Here is a 16,350-nt window from a genome sequence, read left to right on the forward strand (position 1 = left end):
GGGAAGGCTTCGTTCGTACTTTATTGATGCTGATCAAACTATTTCATTATATCAAACCCGTTTTAAACTTTTATACAAATGACGCTACTGATTACATTGATTTCTCTACCATTATGAGAGTCGACGTGATGAGAACTTGCTTCTATAGTATTATACCCATTGTAATACATTCCGTTGCGTAAATAATACAGTCCGTTCGCACAGTTAACCGAGCCCCCGTACAAAGTTGCACGACCAACCACCCCAGAGGGACATGCTTCAAACCTATTCCCAGTTCTGTTGAAATATACGCCATTGAATACACGTCGTGGCATATATACACAGCTGATGGGCTTAAAGCCGTAAATGTACAACCTTTTATATCAATCGCTCCTGACAAATTTATTTCACTTCTCCCTTACCCTGAGTCCATTAAATTCGTATCGATTTCTCTCTGACTATTCGCATACTGTCGGGGGAGCAATGATAGAACGGTGTCTCATTTTCGCCCTACTAAAGACCCAACGTTATATTTACAGCATTATACTTACCACCACATACGGAAATGAACGACCTAAGGTCTTGCATAACTCATACAAACATGACGTCTATTGCAAGACGAAAAGAATCTATTTCGTGTTGCATTGCATCAATTTCAGTCGTAATTGGCACGTGTCATCGCCGTAGGTCAATGTTAATAGTAATTGGCATGATGGTCGTGAAATCCACATGCAATAGCTATAGGGGATGGGTGGTCACACGCCGTTTATTTCTGTAATGTATGCTCGACAGATCAGTAGACAATAAGCATCTATGTACAGCCGGTGCCAGTAATGACTAATGTAGGCTGCTGAAGCGCTTCATGTGTCAGGCACAATACTCGATGCGCAACACTGTTGTCTTTTTCAAGCAAGACAATGTCTATTTCAGAATATAGTCATGTTTGCCTTGTTCATGCTATAGACAAACGTCATGGGGAGACACAGGTGACTGAGTGATGTATTGTTTGCAGTAGGGAAAGATCATTCTTTTAATGTTGATGTATATTTCTTGTTGACAATTTTCTCATTTAAAACTACCAGAGGACAAAAGGACACGAATATTGTTTTTAGTCGTGTTTTGCATTGAGCGTTACGCCCCATTTAGGTATATTCCCGCAATATTATAACAATATCTAGTTTTGTATTCCACTCTTTCATAATTAATAACTTTTCTTTATGTTCCAAACCCTTTATACACTGACGTAACATTGCTTCTGTTAATAATTACAATATATCAGTGTAAGTGTATCAGGTTTACAATGTATCTGTGTAAGTGTATCACATAAACAATGTATCAGTGTAAGCACAACATATAAACAATGTATCAGTGTAAGTGTAACAGATAAACAATGTATCAGTGTAAGTGTAACAGATAAACAATGTATCAGTGTAAGTGTAACAGATAAACAATGTATCAGTGTAAATGTAACAGATAAACAATGTATCAGAGTAAGTGTAACAGATAAACAATGTATCAGTGTAAGTGTATCAGATAAACTATACATCAGTGTCAGTGTATCAGATAAACAATGTATCAGTGTAAGTGTAACAGATAAACAATGTATCAGTGTAAGTGTAACAGATAAATAATGTATCAGTGTAAATGTAACAGATAGACAATGTATTAGAGTAAGTGTAACAGATAAACAATGTATCAGTGTAAGCACAAGAGATAAACAATGTATCAGTGTAAGTGTAACAGATAAACAATGTATCAGTGTAAGTGTAACTGATAAACAATGTATTAGAGTAAGTGTAACAGATAAACAATGTATCAGTGTAAGCACAAGATATAAACAATGTATCAGTGTAAGTGTAACAGATAAATAATGTATCAGTGTAAGTGTAACAGATAAACAATGTATCAGTGTAAGTGTATCAGATAAACAATGTATCAGTGTAAGTGTAACAAATAAACTATACATCAGTGTAAGTGTAACAGATAAACAATGTATCAGTGTAAGTGTATCAGATAAACTATACATCAGTGTCAGTGTATCAGATAAACAATGTATCAGTGTAAGTGTAACAGATAAACAATGTACCAGTGTAAGTGTAACAGATAAACAATGTATCAGAGTAAGTGTAACAGATAAACAATGTATCAGTGTAAGTGTATCAGATAAACAATGTATCAGTGTAAGTTGTAACAGATAAACAATGTATCAGTGTAAGTGTAACAGATAAATAATGTATCAGATAAACAATGGGACAGCGTAAGTGTATCAAATGAGTAAACGACTGAGTGAGTAAATGATTTAGGTCACAGTTTTACAATAATGTAACTGCGGTCTCTTTATAATCGCGAACGGACCAAACCAGAGGTCGATAGCGTGAGCAGCAACGCACTTAATGATGCACGATGACCTACAATAACGCACATTCCTGACAAATGATCCCAAATGTATTCAGCTTGCAGGACAGGCTCACATATGACTGCTATTTCTGAGCAAGGCTGAGAGCTAAATGAGCCCAAGGCCTTTGCCCATAAAGTTATGTTTGCTCTGCGAGTAACTTACCACAAGCAGCAGCCATTAGAACGAAAACCACTGTTGTAAGAAGGGCATTTAGAACAAAACATATCGTTCAAACCCCGATCTGAAACCATACACCAGTATATCATAAAATAATTTCTTTCCACATACTAACAGCAAACCGTTAAAAATGACGCGAAATAATCTAATATGTTAATAAAGAGATATAATAACACACTTCGCCGGCCCCAGCATAAACAGGCTGGTGTTGTGATGCATACCAGCACACCGTGCGGCTCGAATATCGACTGGACAATGCATTGCCATGGCCCCCAGCAGAAAATATACATGATAGATGTTTTTGACCTTTCAAGCTTCCATACAAGTCGGTGTTTATAATTACTTCTTTTATACTAAGGTGCTGAGATACTAGATGACGTTATCGCGTTCGAGTAGTAACTCGTGCAGTTTTAGGTTCTGAAATGACGAAAATCTCCTTTCGCTGGATCGTCTGTGTCAATATGTTGTTCCTGTAGGATCTCCTATCTGTGTCACAATGTGCTGTTCGTATAGGTTCTCCTATATGTGTCACAATGTGCTGTTCGTACAGGATCTCCTAACATGTGTCACTGTGTGCTGTTCCTATATGATCTCTTATATGTCACTAAGTGCTGTCCGTATGGGCGCTTCTATATGTGTCACTATGTGCTTTTCGTACATGATCTCCAACAATGTGTTGTTCGTATAGGATCTCCTATATGTGTCACTATGTGCTGATCCTATAGGATCTCCACCATGTGTCACTATGTGCTGTTCCTGTAGGATCTCCTACATGTGTCACTATGTGCTGTTCCTATATGATCTCCAACATGTGTCACTATGTGCTGTTCCTGAAGGATCTCCAACATGTGTCACTATGTGCTGTTCCTATATGATCTCCAACATGTGTCACTATGTGCTGTTCCTGAAGGATCTCCAACATGTGTCACTGTGTGCTGTTCCTGTAGGATCTCCTACATGTGTCACTATGTGCTGTTCCTATATGATCTCCAACATGTCTCACCATGTGCTGATCCTGTAGGATTCCTTACATGTGTCAATGTGTGCTGTTCCTGAAGGATCTCCAACATGTGTCACTGTGTGCTGTTCCTGTAGGATCTCCTACATGTGTCACTATGTGCTGTTCCTATATGATCTCCAACATGTCTCACCATGTGCTGATCCTGTAGGATTCCTTACATGTGTCAATGTGTGCTGTTCCTGAAGGATCTCCAACATGTGTCACTATGTGCTGTTCGTATAGGATCTCGTATGTGTGTCACCATGCGCTGTTCCTGTAGGATCTCCTACATGTGTCACCATGTGCTGATCCCGTAGGATCTCGTATGTGTCACCATGTGCTGTTCTTATTGGATCTCGCATGTGTCTCACCATGTGCTGTTCCTATAGGATATCGTATGTGTCACTATACGCTGTTCCTGTAGGATCTCCTACATGTGTCACTGTGTGCTGTTCCTATAGGATCTCCTATTTGTGTCTCTATACGCTCCACCTATAGTATGCCTTATGCGTGTCACTGTAACCTCTCCGTATTGGAGATGAAATTTGTGACACAATGTACTGTTCTTAAACGAGACACAAGTCAATGTGACACATCAGTTTTTTTCCCAGGCTTTAAACTGTTTTCATTTTTACATTCCTAACTAAACAGTATATATATATAGAGTGAGTGAGTTGGATTTAACGCCGCTTTAACAGTATTCCAGTTATATCGCGTCGTGAGAGAGAGAGAGAGAGAGAGAGAGAGAGATGAGGGGGGGGGGGGGGGGGGCAGGGAGAGTTACCAGTGGAGAAGTTAATTCACAATATGTCACAAACTCACGCTCGCACATACGCACGCTCGCACACACACACGCACGGTTCAAAGCGGCGTTAAACCAGTCACACTCTCTCCATCCCTATGTCAAATGCATTTTAAGTGACCCTGGTTTGCGTTGTCAGAAAGACTTAGATGGACTTATCCATCAACGTATTATATAAAATAATGTGCGACACAGAACAAACGTTATGCACAAACATTCATCAGCTGCAATATTACACACGAGTTATGGTTCCATTATGTATTTAATTGAAAGAATAATATATGCAGAGACAATATTCGAACGTTATTCTGGACGCATGCACAGTTTCGTTATTAAAATCCAATAACTCGAGTTGTCAAGCGTGCATTCTGACACACGCACGCACACACGCACGCACACACACACACGCACGCGCACGCGCACACTCACAAACACATAGATTGATAGATATTCATATATTAATAGCAATTAAACATTGTGAGCTTTTTACTTTCAAAAATTGAAATCAAATTGCTTCACCCAGTACGTCAATAACAATTCAAATAAAACAAAATGCGCGTGAATGTAAAAATAATTATCTACCGTCACAGCTGTCTTTGATGGGCTTGTTTAGAGAGAGCGCATGAATAGATAGCTCATATCGAACATGCTATTCAGCTTTAGAATCTAGCAAGTTTAATGCGCGTTGACCCAGTTCAGCGAAATGTCCATAGCATGTTTGATACCACGACAGCGGTGCGCTTATCAAAAATGCAAATATCTGTTCCTCGGTCAACTCGGAGCCGGCAAGTGTAGTTATCAAGTCGCAGATCACTACCGAAGGTGAAACAGCTGCATTGCCCCTGCCGATACATCACAAATGACACCCTGAATTAAGATCGTGTTGATTATATTCCTGTCATTTTATTTCAATACATTGTGACATATTTTTTCGTAAATGTATCGCTGTTTCACGTACATGTACAAACGAAATGTCACACGGGATCCGGTGGTCATATCGGCATGTCATCGTATCCCAATTGCGTGGATCGATGCTCATGATGTCAATCACTGGAGACCCGTGAAGATTCCAGGGTAGAATAGGTCTTCAGCAACCCATGCTTGCCGTAAAAGGCGACTATGCTTGTCGTAGAAGGCGACTAACGGGATCGGGTGGTCAGGCTCGCTGACTTGGTTGATGCATATCATCGATCCCAATTGCGTGGATCGATGCTCATGATATTAATCACTGGATAGTCTGGTCCAGACTCGATTATTTACAGACATCCGTCATTTAGCTGGAATATTGCTGAGCGCGGCGTTAAACAACAAACAAACAAAACTTGTTTAATTACGTAGTTTGTTGTGATGATAACCAGTACAGCAGAGATGTGGGGAGAGGTCGGGGGTAAGAGGAGCAGGGGGGAGGGGAGCACGGGGTGGGTCGGGGTGGTCGTCTACAGTCAGGTAGGCGTTTGACACACCAGTGTGTGTGTGTGTGTGAATCATGTTTTATGCCGTCTACAGCAATAGTCAGGACAGGTTGCTCCGCGAGAGCGGTCATTTAATTGTCCAAAACCGGGCCATGGACATTTTCCACGCCGAATACTAGTATCTTACCGGTCACTGCTTAAATGGAAGATCTACTATGTTTCACTCTGAAAGGAAGAAGTGGACGCTAAGTTCATTTCGTTACAGGCAATTATGTTGTGTTTTTTGTACAACCCAATGCAAGCGCATTTGTCCAATGGCATCAGCGGCAAATTGTGCCTAAAGGTTACACACAACCAAATGTTTTCCCATAGACTTCTATAGTAACGTTATATCTTTTTAAAAAATATCTAGGCATTCAACATCCATTACATTTACATATATGCACCGTCTGGCCTTAAAGCTGCAATAAAAACACAAATTTTGGCTAGGTTAGCCAGCTCCTTTTCCGAGTACAGGAAGCTGAACACACCAACCCCAGTTCCGCACCAAATGTCGCCTACTTGAAAATATCTGTGCTCACATAAAGCATAAGTCATCTTGTTAAAAAAGTAAGCACGAAATATCGAAAAATATGGGCAGTTTTAATTGCTGGATGGATGTACATTTAAAAGACATAAAAATCTTACACAATATCATCCAATCACAGCCTGCAGATGTCTCTTGATCTGCACTGAAGGTCACAACCAGTTCTGATTTGATGTAGTAGAACCTAAAGCATTCTTATTTAGCACAACTAGCCTTCATATTCATGAAGAGAATCGGACCCATTCTTCGGCGAACGAACGCTTTAACCAGCCAGGTACTAGCATCAGTGCACAGGTATGATATACGTAGGTATACGAACGTTTGTCACTAAACCCAATGGTCTGGTGTGGTGTTTGTAAACCAACATTATCAGGTCAAACTAGAATTCGAACTACGCTGATCTTACAAGCTCCACCCCAGTGCGTGGCACCTTCGTTACTCTCCCGGAATCATCAGGGGAGTGTTGACGAGTCAAGGAATGGGCTATTGCTGTGGGGAGCTTACAACACAGTAAGGGAAGGCAACTCTGCGCAACAAATTACGACGTCAAAGACTGCATGACTACCGTTTCAGGCAGGCTATTACGAAAACTGTTGCAAACGCCCAAAACGTTTCTACGTCTACCTTTTTGCTACTGTGACATCGTAAGAACTACGAAGGCTGTCGTTCCCGTCATCGTTGATTACACACTGACACTATGCTCTGTCAGTACCCATTGTAGTCAAAACTACCTTTTTTAGCTGAACACTGTTGCAAAAAGATAATTACATAAAAATAAACATGTATACCCAATGACCTGTGCGACTGTAACACACAAGGGAAGAGGTATCACAGCAAACGTATAATGTGTCATTCAAATGTTTAACAATTCATGAGACTACCCTAAATGAGACCAGGACACCCTTGGTACTTGCTTTTGATATATCATATTTCTAAGGCTGTTTCATTTCTGAAAACAACTAAAAACCACAACTGCAAAGTTCTGCCGCAGCTCAATCAAGATAGACGTATTGCAACGTTGTGATCACACAACTATCCCTCGCATCGCCATGCACCATAAGCGATCTTCCCACTGCCTCGGAGCATTGGGATTTCATTGAATGCACCACAACACATCAATATATCAACCCTACATTTCACCTGGGGATATATTCCTGCTCTTTTGTTAATTAAATCAACACACTTTATATTATCTCAAACCATAACGATGTACATGAAATAAATACACTTGTTGAGGAATAGAAACAACTGTTTGACTGTGTAGCAAGTAACGATCTAAACTCATTCAAACAGTGTCTAGATTTGGACCGAAATCTCCGACAAAAGGCCCCAATGTGTCTGACAGATTTATTGGATTCCATAGTTGCACTCATGAAATCTTCGCAAACGAATTTCAATCCCCTATGACTGGTGTATAATGTGCCATCGATGCGTTACCAGACCTGCCTGCATAAAAACCGACTCTCATATACTTAGAGTAAGACATAACATTCTGGAACAGAAGTTCAATCTGGTTGCAATGTAATCTAGTTGCAATGAACATTGCTTTTAAGAACACATATAAACATGTGATGATAACAGTAGAGCCTATTGATAGATTGCCCATTGTAGAGCGTCACGGTTGCCCGGGCCCATCCTTTGCTAATAAATAACTAAAAATATACCAAAAGCTCATTTCTGTCAGTTATTATTGGTAATCAAGTTTCGGAAATAAAATATTGTCAGAAGCTGTTGTTGCTGAAACTGCCAATCTGAAACACTATTGTTCTGCGTCGACATCATAATTCACGTTGGGTGATAAATCAAAATCAGACACTCGTATGTTATTCTATTATAGAAAGCACGAAGGAATATTGAAGATTTTACCTTACACAGAGGGGATGGATCCGACGTCCCGACCATATCCCAGCACCGTGCGAAGTGAAATGAACTGTCAAACATATATTATCACGTTGACGACAGGACATCGTTCACAGAGCCTGCTTATCGATCGGAATAAAACAAAAACTCGCTCTTGAGACTTGCCATTGTGTACAGGCTATAGCTTGAACCCACTGCGTATTTTGTATACAAAACAGCTGTCCGCGCACTGTCCATAGCGTCATTGTATGAAATCAACAACTGATGTCGATTTCACCAGCTTGTAGAGTATCTCGTTAGTGTCATCTGGCATCTACCCCTCTATCAGAGGTGGAAGTTACTGTCGCTTCCTCAATCACGAACTAGTTTCCTTCCAAATACGGTCTCCAAACTGGTTCTCTCATCAGCACACTAGGTGAATACGTACGTCCAAAGCGTTATAATATCCCTCATTGAACACATGCCTTTCGTTGCGACTTCAAGGTGTTGAGCTACATGTCAACTGAGCTATCAGTCTTCATCCGCTAGGCCGTCTTGAAATATTTATTGGATTCTGAATCTAATGAAATTTTAATTGATATTGTTTCTGTTATCGTTTTTATGACAGGACTTTTATACAGCGTTCCTCACCCCATGCACTCAACGTCAAAGCTACGGTAAAAATCGATAGTAATTAGACAACTGTAAGTGATACGGTAGAGATGGACCTATTAAAGTTAGACTTCGAGACTGCCCTTTTTCAATGATGATTAGTTTGTTTGAGAGATGGGAGCCCAGTTCTATTTGAAAACCCTTAATCGAATTCCCCGGTTTCTGTTTGGTTAATAATGTCTCTTATAATATATGACCCAGGTAACAGACGCAGCATCTATGATGTTATTCATAATAGAATTTCTTGAACATTTATGTCTACAGAATCAATGGTTTATACGATTCTGCAAGAAGCAAGTATACTAAGGTAATATTATTGTAATCAAATATCATGGTGGCTGTTGAGGAACGGACCATTTTCTATTGTAGGGCCAAAACTTTCAGTGAAAGACTGAATATATTTTCGGTCAATGCTTCAAAACGAACGATGTTTTTGTTAAACCCAATGATCGGGCGAAAAACATTCAGTTGGTTGTGGGTTCGTAATTATATTTTGTCCGTTGGCATCCGACCAGTGGTTCTGTCAAAGATGATGTACAGTGATGATCGCAGACCCGGGGTCAGTCTGTCAAAGACGCATGTACAGTGATGATCGCAGACCCGGGGTCAGTCTGTCAAAGGCCCATGTTAAGTGATGATCGCAGACCCGGGGTCGGTCTGTCAAAGACGCATGTACAGTGATGATCGTAGACCCGGGGTCGGTCTGTCAAAGACGCATGTACAGTGATGATCGTAGACCCGGGGTCGGTCTGTCAAAGACGCATGTACAGTGATGATCGCTGACACGGAGGCGGGCTTGTCAAAGGCCCATATACAGTGATGATCGCAGACCCGGGGTCGGTCTGTCAAAGGCCAATGTACAGTGATGATCGTAGACCCGGGGTCGGTCTGTCAAAGACGCATGTACAGTCATGATCGCTGACACGGGGGTGTGCTGTCAAAGACGCATGTACAGTGTTGATCGCTAACACGGAGGTGGGCTGTCAAAGGCCCATGTACAGTGATGATCGTAGACCCGGGGTCAGTCTGTCAAAGACGCTTGTACAGTGATGATCGTAGACCCGGGGTCGGTCTGTCAAAGACGCATGTACAGTGATGATCGCTAACACGGAGGTTGGCTCTCAAAGGCCCATGTACAGTGATGATCGCTGACACTGGGGTGGTTGTCAAAGACCCATATACAGTGATGATCGCAGACCCGGGGTGGGTCTGTCAAAGGCCCATGTACAGTGATGGTCGCAGACCCGGGGTGGGCTGTCAAAGGCCCATGTTCAGTGATGATCGCAGACCCGGGGTCAGTCTGTCAAAGGCCCATGTACAGTGATGGTCGCAGACCCGGGGTGGGCTGTCAAAGGCCCATGTTCAGTGATGATCGCAGACCCGGGGGTGGTCTGTCAAAGACGCCTCTAGAGTGTAGATCCCAGATCCCGTGGCCGGTCTGTCAAAGACGCGTGTACAGTGATGGTCGCTGACCCGGGGTCAGTCTGTCAAAGACTCATGTACAGTGATGATCGCAGATCTGGGGTCAGTCTGTGAAAGGCCCATATAGAGTGATGATCGCAGACCCGGGGATGGGCTGTCAAAGGCCCATGTTCAGTGATGATCGCAGACCCTGGGGTGGTCTGCCAAAGACGCCTCTAGAGTGTAGACCCCAGATCCCGTGGCCGGTCTGTCAAAGACGCGTGTACAGTGATGACTTCAGATCCGGAGGTGGTCTTTCAAATGTGAAAATATCTGTTTACCGTTGTGTTAATGCGAACCTATACAGGTACAGCCAGCCAAACTTTGTGAAGGGTGCTATGCAAACGCACCACCAAATACTCGTGTATAACTTTGTATAAGAAAAACTCATTGAAACAGTTCTTAGTCATAGATTTCGTGTCTCGTTATTTTGTTTTATAGAATTACTTACAAATATAAATATTACCCCTGTCAATGAGGTCTTGGAGATACAGACACATATTTCTCTTGAATTCCATTTGGGAACATTATTTGGCTAATCTAGATAACGGCCTCCACAATAATCAAACAATGTCACTGATCAAGAAATCCAGACGGAGACCCATTTCACGAGGTTTAGTTAATAACTAGGTTCATTTTCACCATTGCTTGAAAGTCATCGTACCTGGTTCCTTCAGGCAATTGTTAATGCATACTACGAATACAACACACTCTTAATAGCGACGTCTGCTTTAACCGGCTTTGAAATTACTGGCTCTAAACGTAGAGGTAGCAGATATGGGTGCATGTTCTTTTACGCCGCATAATGTTTACCTGCACAATCCACGTCCTACAGTTACTATGATTCAGACAGTACATACCTACCAAATAAATAAGCACTACCTATATATGTCATTATAAACTAGCCTTTTTCAAATCGTATCCTGTATTTACATTTGTTATGCTTCCACAGCACCGTACGCACACTGACACAGATAATCCGAAATCGTGTTTGTAATGATTCATACTGTAACAAGTTCATGCCTATAGTTACTTGAATAAATTTTCAATTTAACCCTCTGCTTCATCGCTTCATATATATCCACGTCCCTGCGACCATCTGGAGGAACATACAGTGTTCTTGTACCAAACTTCTAACAGATACCGTTGCATTTGAGCATTCGTCAACGCTGTCAACGTCATTTGTAGATGTTACTATAAAATACATGGGAGTAAAGAAAAAAGGAAGGAATATGTTTAACTTTTTCCAGGAGAAAATATCCTTCCTGTCCCAATACGGATATGGGAACTGGACGCGTGTTCTGTTTGGTGGAACATAACATGTACAAATACAGGAGTTAGTTTCCTCGTGGTATTTGTATATCTCAATGTGAAAGTAACGGCCAAACAATAGAGACGACATGGACTACGTTTGTACATCATTAAAAGGCATCGCATTATCAATTTCTTCACATCAATTCCTCTTGGAGTTTATATACATTATCAAAATTGTACAACTCCCGCCAGAGCCTTGAACGCAGGGACTCCGTTATGAAGTGCACGGTGTCCAGAAAACGAAGCACCTCAATTAAATGTAAATTTATCAGCTCGAAACTTCCTGCTTGGTGCATCGTATATAGCCTCATCTACGCTGCTGTATTGTGGAATAATGCAGTTGTAATATTGACTAACTGTAAATGATTAGGGGCCTCCCAAAGGATTAATGTGTTTGCCTTTGACTATAGGTTTTTATGGAGTCGACCAAATGGAAAACTCTCTTTGGCTGTTCATTACAGTGGGGATGTAGCAGGAATATCGATTACATTGGAAGTGGGGACATGATGAAAAAGTAAACAAACTCCTTCATGTTTTACTGATCTGCAAGGTGCACAACTTGATCATCGAGACGCCTGACCTTGATATCTAAGGAGAACGACTTGCGCTTCTCGATGTATAACCTTGATCTTCATGGTGCGTGACCTGGAAACTCAAGATCATGACCTTGATCGTCAAGATGATTGACCTCTATCTTCAAAGTTCACGACCTTCATTTTTATCTTCAAAATGCATGACATTGATCTTCAAATGCACGATCTTCATCTTGGTCTCTAAGAGGAAGGCGTCCTGATTAACACGACATTCACTACATGATAACCAGCAATAGACTTTAATACAGTCAACTCTCGAGTCAGTGGCGGCCCTGGAATCAGTCAAATACGAATTGAGCAGTGGTCGATATAGTCACAAGGCAAACAAACAGTGAACTTCGGTATTGGCAATTGTTAAGCAAACGTCGAACTTCGTAGTTGTTTAATTGTAACCCAATGGTGAACTTCAGTATTGTCAAAGGAAACTAAAACTAGGCTTATAGACCCATTTGGAAAATAATAAACCAGCAACAGATGTGGGCGCAGTCCAATTATGCACATATAATCATGCACCTGCACATAATATATTTATACACCTGCACATATATTAACCAGGTCATGAGAATCTGGTGTGATCCATTCATATACTTTCACATCAATATTTTGCCATTTACGTCCATTGTAATCTGCGTCGGCAAATACTCGAGACAGAGTACTGACGTTTTTAATTTCAAACATATACGGTTAGTATTAATGTCTTTGTACAGTAAACTACGGTTATAACGAACTCGAAGGGACCACTAATGTTAGTTCGTAATAACCGTAGTTCGTTATAATCATATATACAGCATTTATACAACAAATGGTCGGGACTAAAAACAAGTTCGTTACATCGGTCAGATCGTTATAAGCGTGTTCGTTATAAACATAGTTTACTGTAATTAATATATTATAGCCTCACTTGTTTCACAGCAATAACCTCAATACGCCAATGGACACGATGAAACCCTTAACCAATTATGGAATATTGAAGAACAATATAGGACATACTCTTCACGTTCCAACAGTAAACCAACACATTTTTCAATGCACAATAGAGTGACTGAGTTAGAAAATTTGAGACTGGTTATTCTCTGTCATTGACTTTATATATTTATCAGTAAGTGATATGCATCTATGCATCTAACCCTCTCCCCACCCGAATACATACACCAACAGCCAAACCCAATCACACATCCACTTAATCTAAACACATTTAAGTGGTTTTCTAAGGAGAAAAAGTTTATTGTATTTTAGGCCTCCGGCCCACAAAAATAAACAGTAACTTACAAGAATAGACGTTACATGCAGTATTATATCAGTTTGACATACAATATTTTTACAGATGGATATCGTTATCATTGTCTAGAGGTCGTAAAAGAAGGGAACGCAATTACCGGCGGTTTTCTTCAGTACCTTTTGGGCATATATAGAAGTCTCAAATCATTAAAAGTTATTCTATTTTCTCTACCTTTTTGTACATAACATACATGTTCTCTCATTTTTATTGGTATCTATTTTTCTATCTTCATTGATCAATAATTCTCACAAACCCAATCAAAATCTGACAACCAAACCGCGTTATTTTCGAGACGTCAGTGCAAGGTAATTTTCAGGTTCAAGAAGACTTTCAATTGATCTGTATGATTTATATCGTGAACTTTCGTTTAAATTTGAATGCCAATTTAAAAAAAATATATTTATGGAGCGTTAACGGAATTTTAAAAAAAACATACTGACATTGCTAACTGTCAGGGACAACCCAGACAAAGCTATAACCGTATGGAAAAAAATTAACAGGTTTCTAATGTGTGAAGCCCATGTAGTTTTACCTATAATATCTAAATGTAAAAGGATATTGAAGACTTTTTCTGTAGACGTCGTTCGTGCATGTCTAAAATATTGATCCAGAATTTAAGGCATATAATTTGTGAAACTAAGTGCAATGCTACAAGGTACCGCGCTGTCCAGTCGTAATAATGGATTCGTCAAACCGGACATATCACAACAGCCACCAAAGGTCAAGGGTGATTAGGATTTCAAGGCGCGTGCATTCATTCGTCACCACTCGCCCCTTTCCGTAACCTGTCCCGGAATAACACGAGTTGGTCACGAATGACGTGCATTATCACACGGTCACATGACAGGGGTTCTTTAACAACACACGAAGCGTGAAGCACAGGTGCAATAAAGTGACACATTCATTTGGCCATGAGCCTCCATATCGCCAAAATGAAAAAAACATATCCAACCGCAAAAATGCAACAGAGCTCATATTTTTCCGCCAACAGTTTTGTATGCAGATTAACCTTCCATCCAAGTTTCAATCAGTTAGAGCAGCCACGTGCATTTTACTCGTAAGTATAAAATCTTCTCCCAATAAGTTGAATTGCCAGAAACGTATTCGTGTTTGTCAGCATAACGATTATTCAATCCTTTCACTGACTAATGAAGTGAAGAGACACTTTGCGCCAGGGAGACGTGGGATGGAAAGCGAAATAGGGTCTTAGTGTCAGTGCAGCCATCGTACCTCATTACGTGGTGAGACACTGCTGTAGCCTGTGCCCAAGATTCCATTCGAACATCCCGCGATCCGGTCTGGGGACTCGCGTTACAAAATGCCTAATCGATAATTTTCCCATCTCAGATCGATAAATTGGGAGGACTTGATTGAAAATAAGCGAGGTCTTGCAAAATTTGAAATAAAGATTATTGGATTCCTGTTGTAAATTGTCTTTATTTGATGACAATTGTCGGTTGGAGGAAATATCACCAATCATAAATTGCATCCAATCTGATGTCAAACAGACTCTAACGAATGAAGACGTTCCTAAAGCTGTTTCCGTGTGTTGTCAATTATTTCAAATTTAAAAAGAAAGTTTAAGGACTCGAATCTATATTTCATGACCCAGCGTTCGATGAGGTCAATGACTCTATTATGACAAACCATTTCATCTACGGAGCTTTAGTACATGGCTCTAACAAGCTGAGGCCCGCATTGTCACACATTTCAAAAAGTTTTATTGATTGTGTCGAGAAAACATATTATATACTTGATGTATTCGTCCCATGCTTGAAGCACGGTGTGAATAATTTAGTCGCCTTTGACAATTACGTTGATATCGTTCATACACTGCGAATTGCGTCGACCAAGGCAACCAAAACAAAGCCATCAGCTACGAAGCGCGTGTCGCGGCTTCAGAATAATTCATAGTCTTCATAGAAATTCTTCAGCTTCTGGAAAACTCGTGGGAATCGGAGGGAAGGAGGTTTTGTACGCCTAATCTGCGGAGAATTAAGGACAACCTGCGCCAATAGGAGGAGTCTGGTCCTCCGACGTGTAAAGAGACATTGATTGTACGGGTATTTTTCACCTGTTATGACTTAAGAGCAAATCAATTATCCTTCAAAATTCACTTGTAAGTTCGCATCATATTAACATTAAAGTTTAAGCCCTATTATGACAGCTTCGCTGCAATGTCATACGGCGTGACCGGTATGCACCATTTGGATCTGAAGGTGTGAAAGTTTGGCCCTAATCGAGGATGGGTAAGCAGCTTCTTTTTACACGCCCCGGAGAAGCTTACTCAGGCGGTACATTCCTCGTGTCTACAGGTTCTGCGATGGATCGTTGTATGGAACGTAAATACCAGCGTGTCGTACACAGCCATGTTATCTTTATAATCCGGCTGATCGAGAATGCGTTATTATTATTATGTACAGATTAAAATAAAAAATGCAGCAAAGAGGGTTTGGGTGATCATCATCATAATTTTTAATTTTTTTTATAATCAGGTTTTTTTTTGTTACAAAGATTGAAACAAATAAATGCAATGAAGTGGGTTTTGGTGATCCTGGAAAAGTCAGGCTGTATTAGTATTATTCGCGAGTAAGGAAAACGGTATACATCACATTCATAACGGTATACAGCGTCAGAGTGCATAATTGGCTCAACATGGGTAGATACTGTCAGTTCAACATCATATATCACAGCCAGGCTCCAGCATCATCAACCAGCACCGCCGGTACATGGAGATATCCGTCGGAACATGATTTACCGCTGTCTTTGGAAAGCATTTTTTTAAAGACAACTGCTATGATCTGCAGTTATTAATATTGCGTCCCTTTGAAAAAAAAT

The 16,350-nt window shown here is 40.6% G+C and overlaps 1 protein-coding gene across 2 annotated transcripts in view; it reads right to left on the reverse strand.

Annotated features, from left to right (window-relative positions):
• Positions 1 to 8,280, reverse strand: part of LOC139450460 (protocadherin-9-like) — a 49,779-nt gene extending 41,499 nt beyond the window's left edge. Inside the window, exon 1 of one of the 2 annotated variants that reach the window (XM_071232168.1) lies at positions 8,221 to 8,280. The gene's annotated coding sequence lies outside the window, so the exon portion shown is untranslated. The remainder of the gene's footprint in view (positions 1 to 8,220) is intronic. The other variant, XM_071232169.1, reaches the window with a different exon arrangement.
• Between the last annotated feature and the right edge of the window lie 8,070 nt (positions 8,281 to 16,350).

This window comes from Haliotis cracherodii, unplaced genomic scaffold (genome assembly GCF_022045235.1).
Source record: "Haliotis cracherodii isolate W230 unplaced genomic scaffold, xgHalCrac1.p SCAF_8, whole genome shotgun sequence".
NCBI lineage: Eukaryota > Metazoa > Mollusca > Gastropoda > Lepetellida > Haliotidae > Haliotis > Haliotis cracherodii.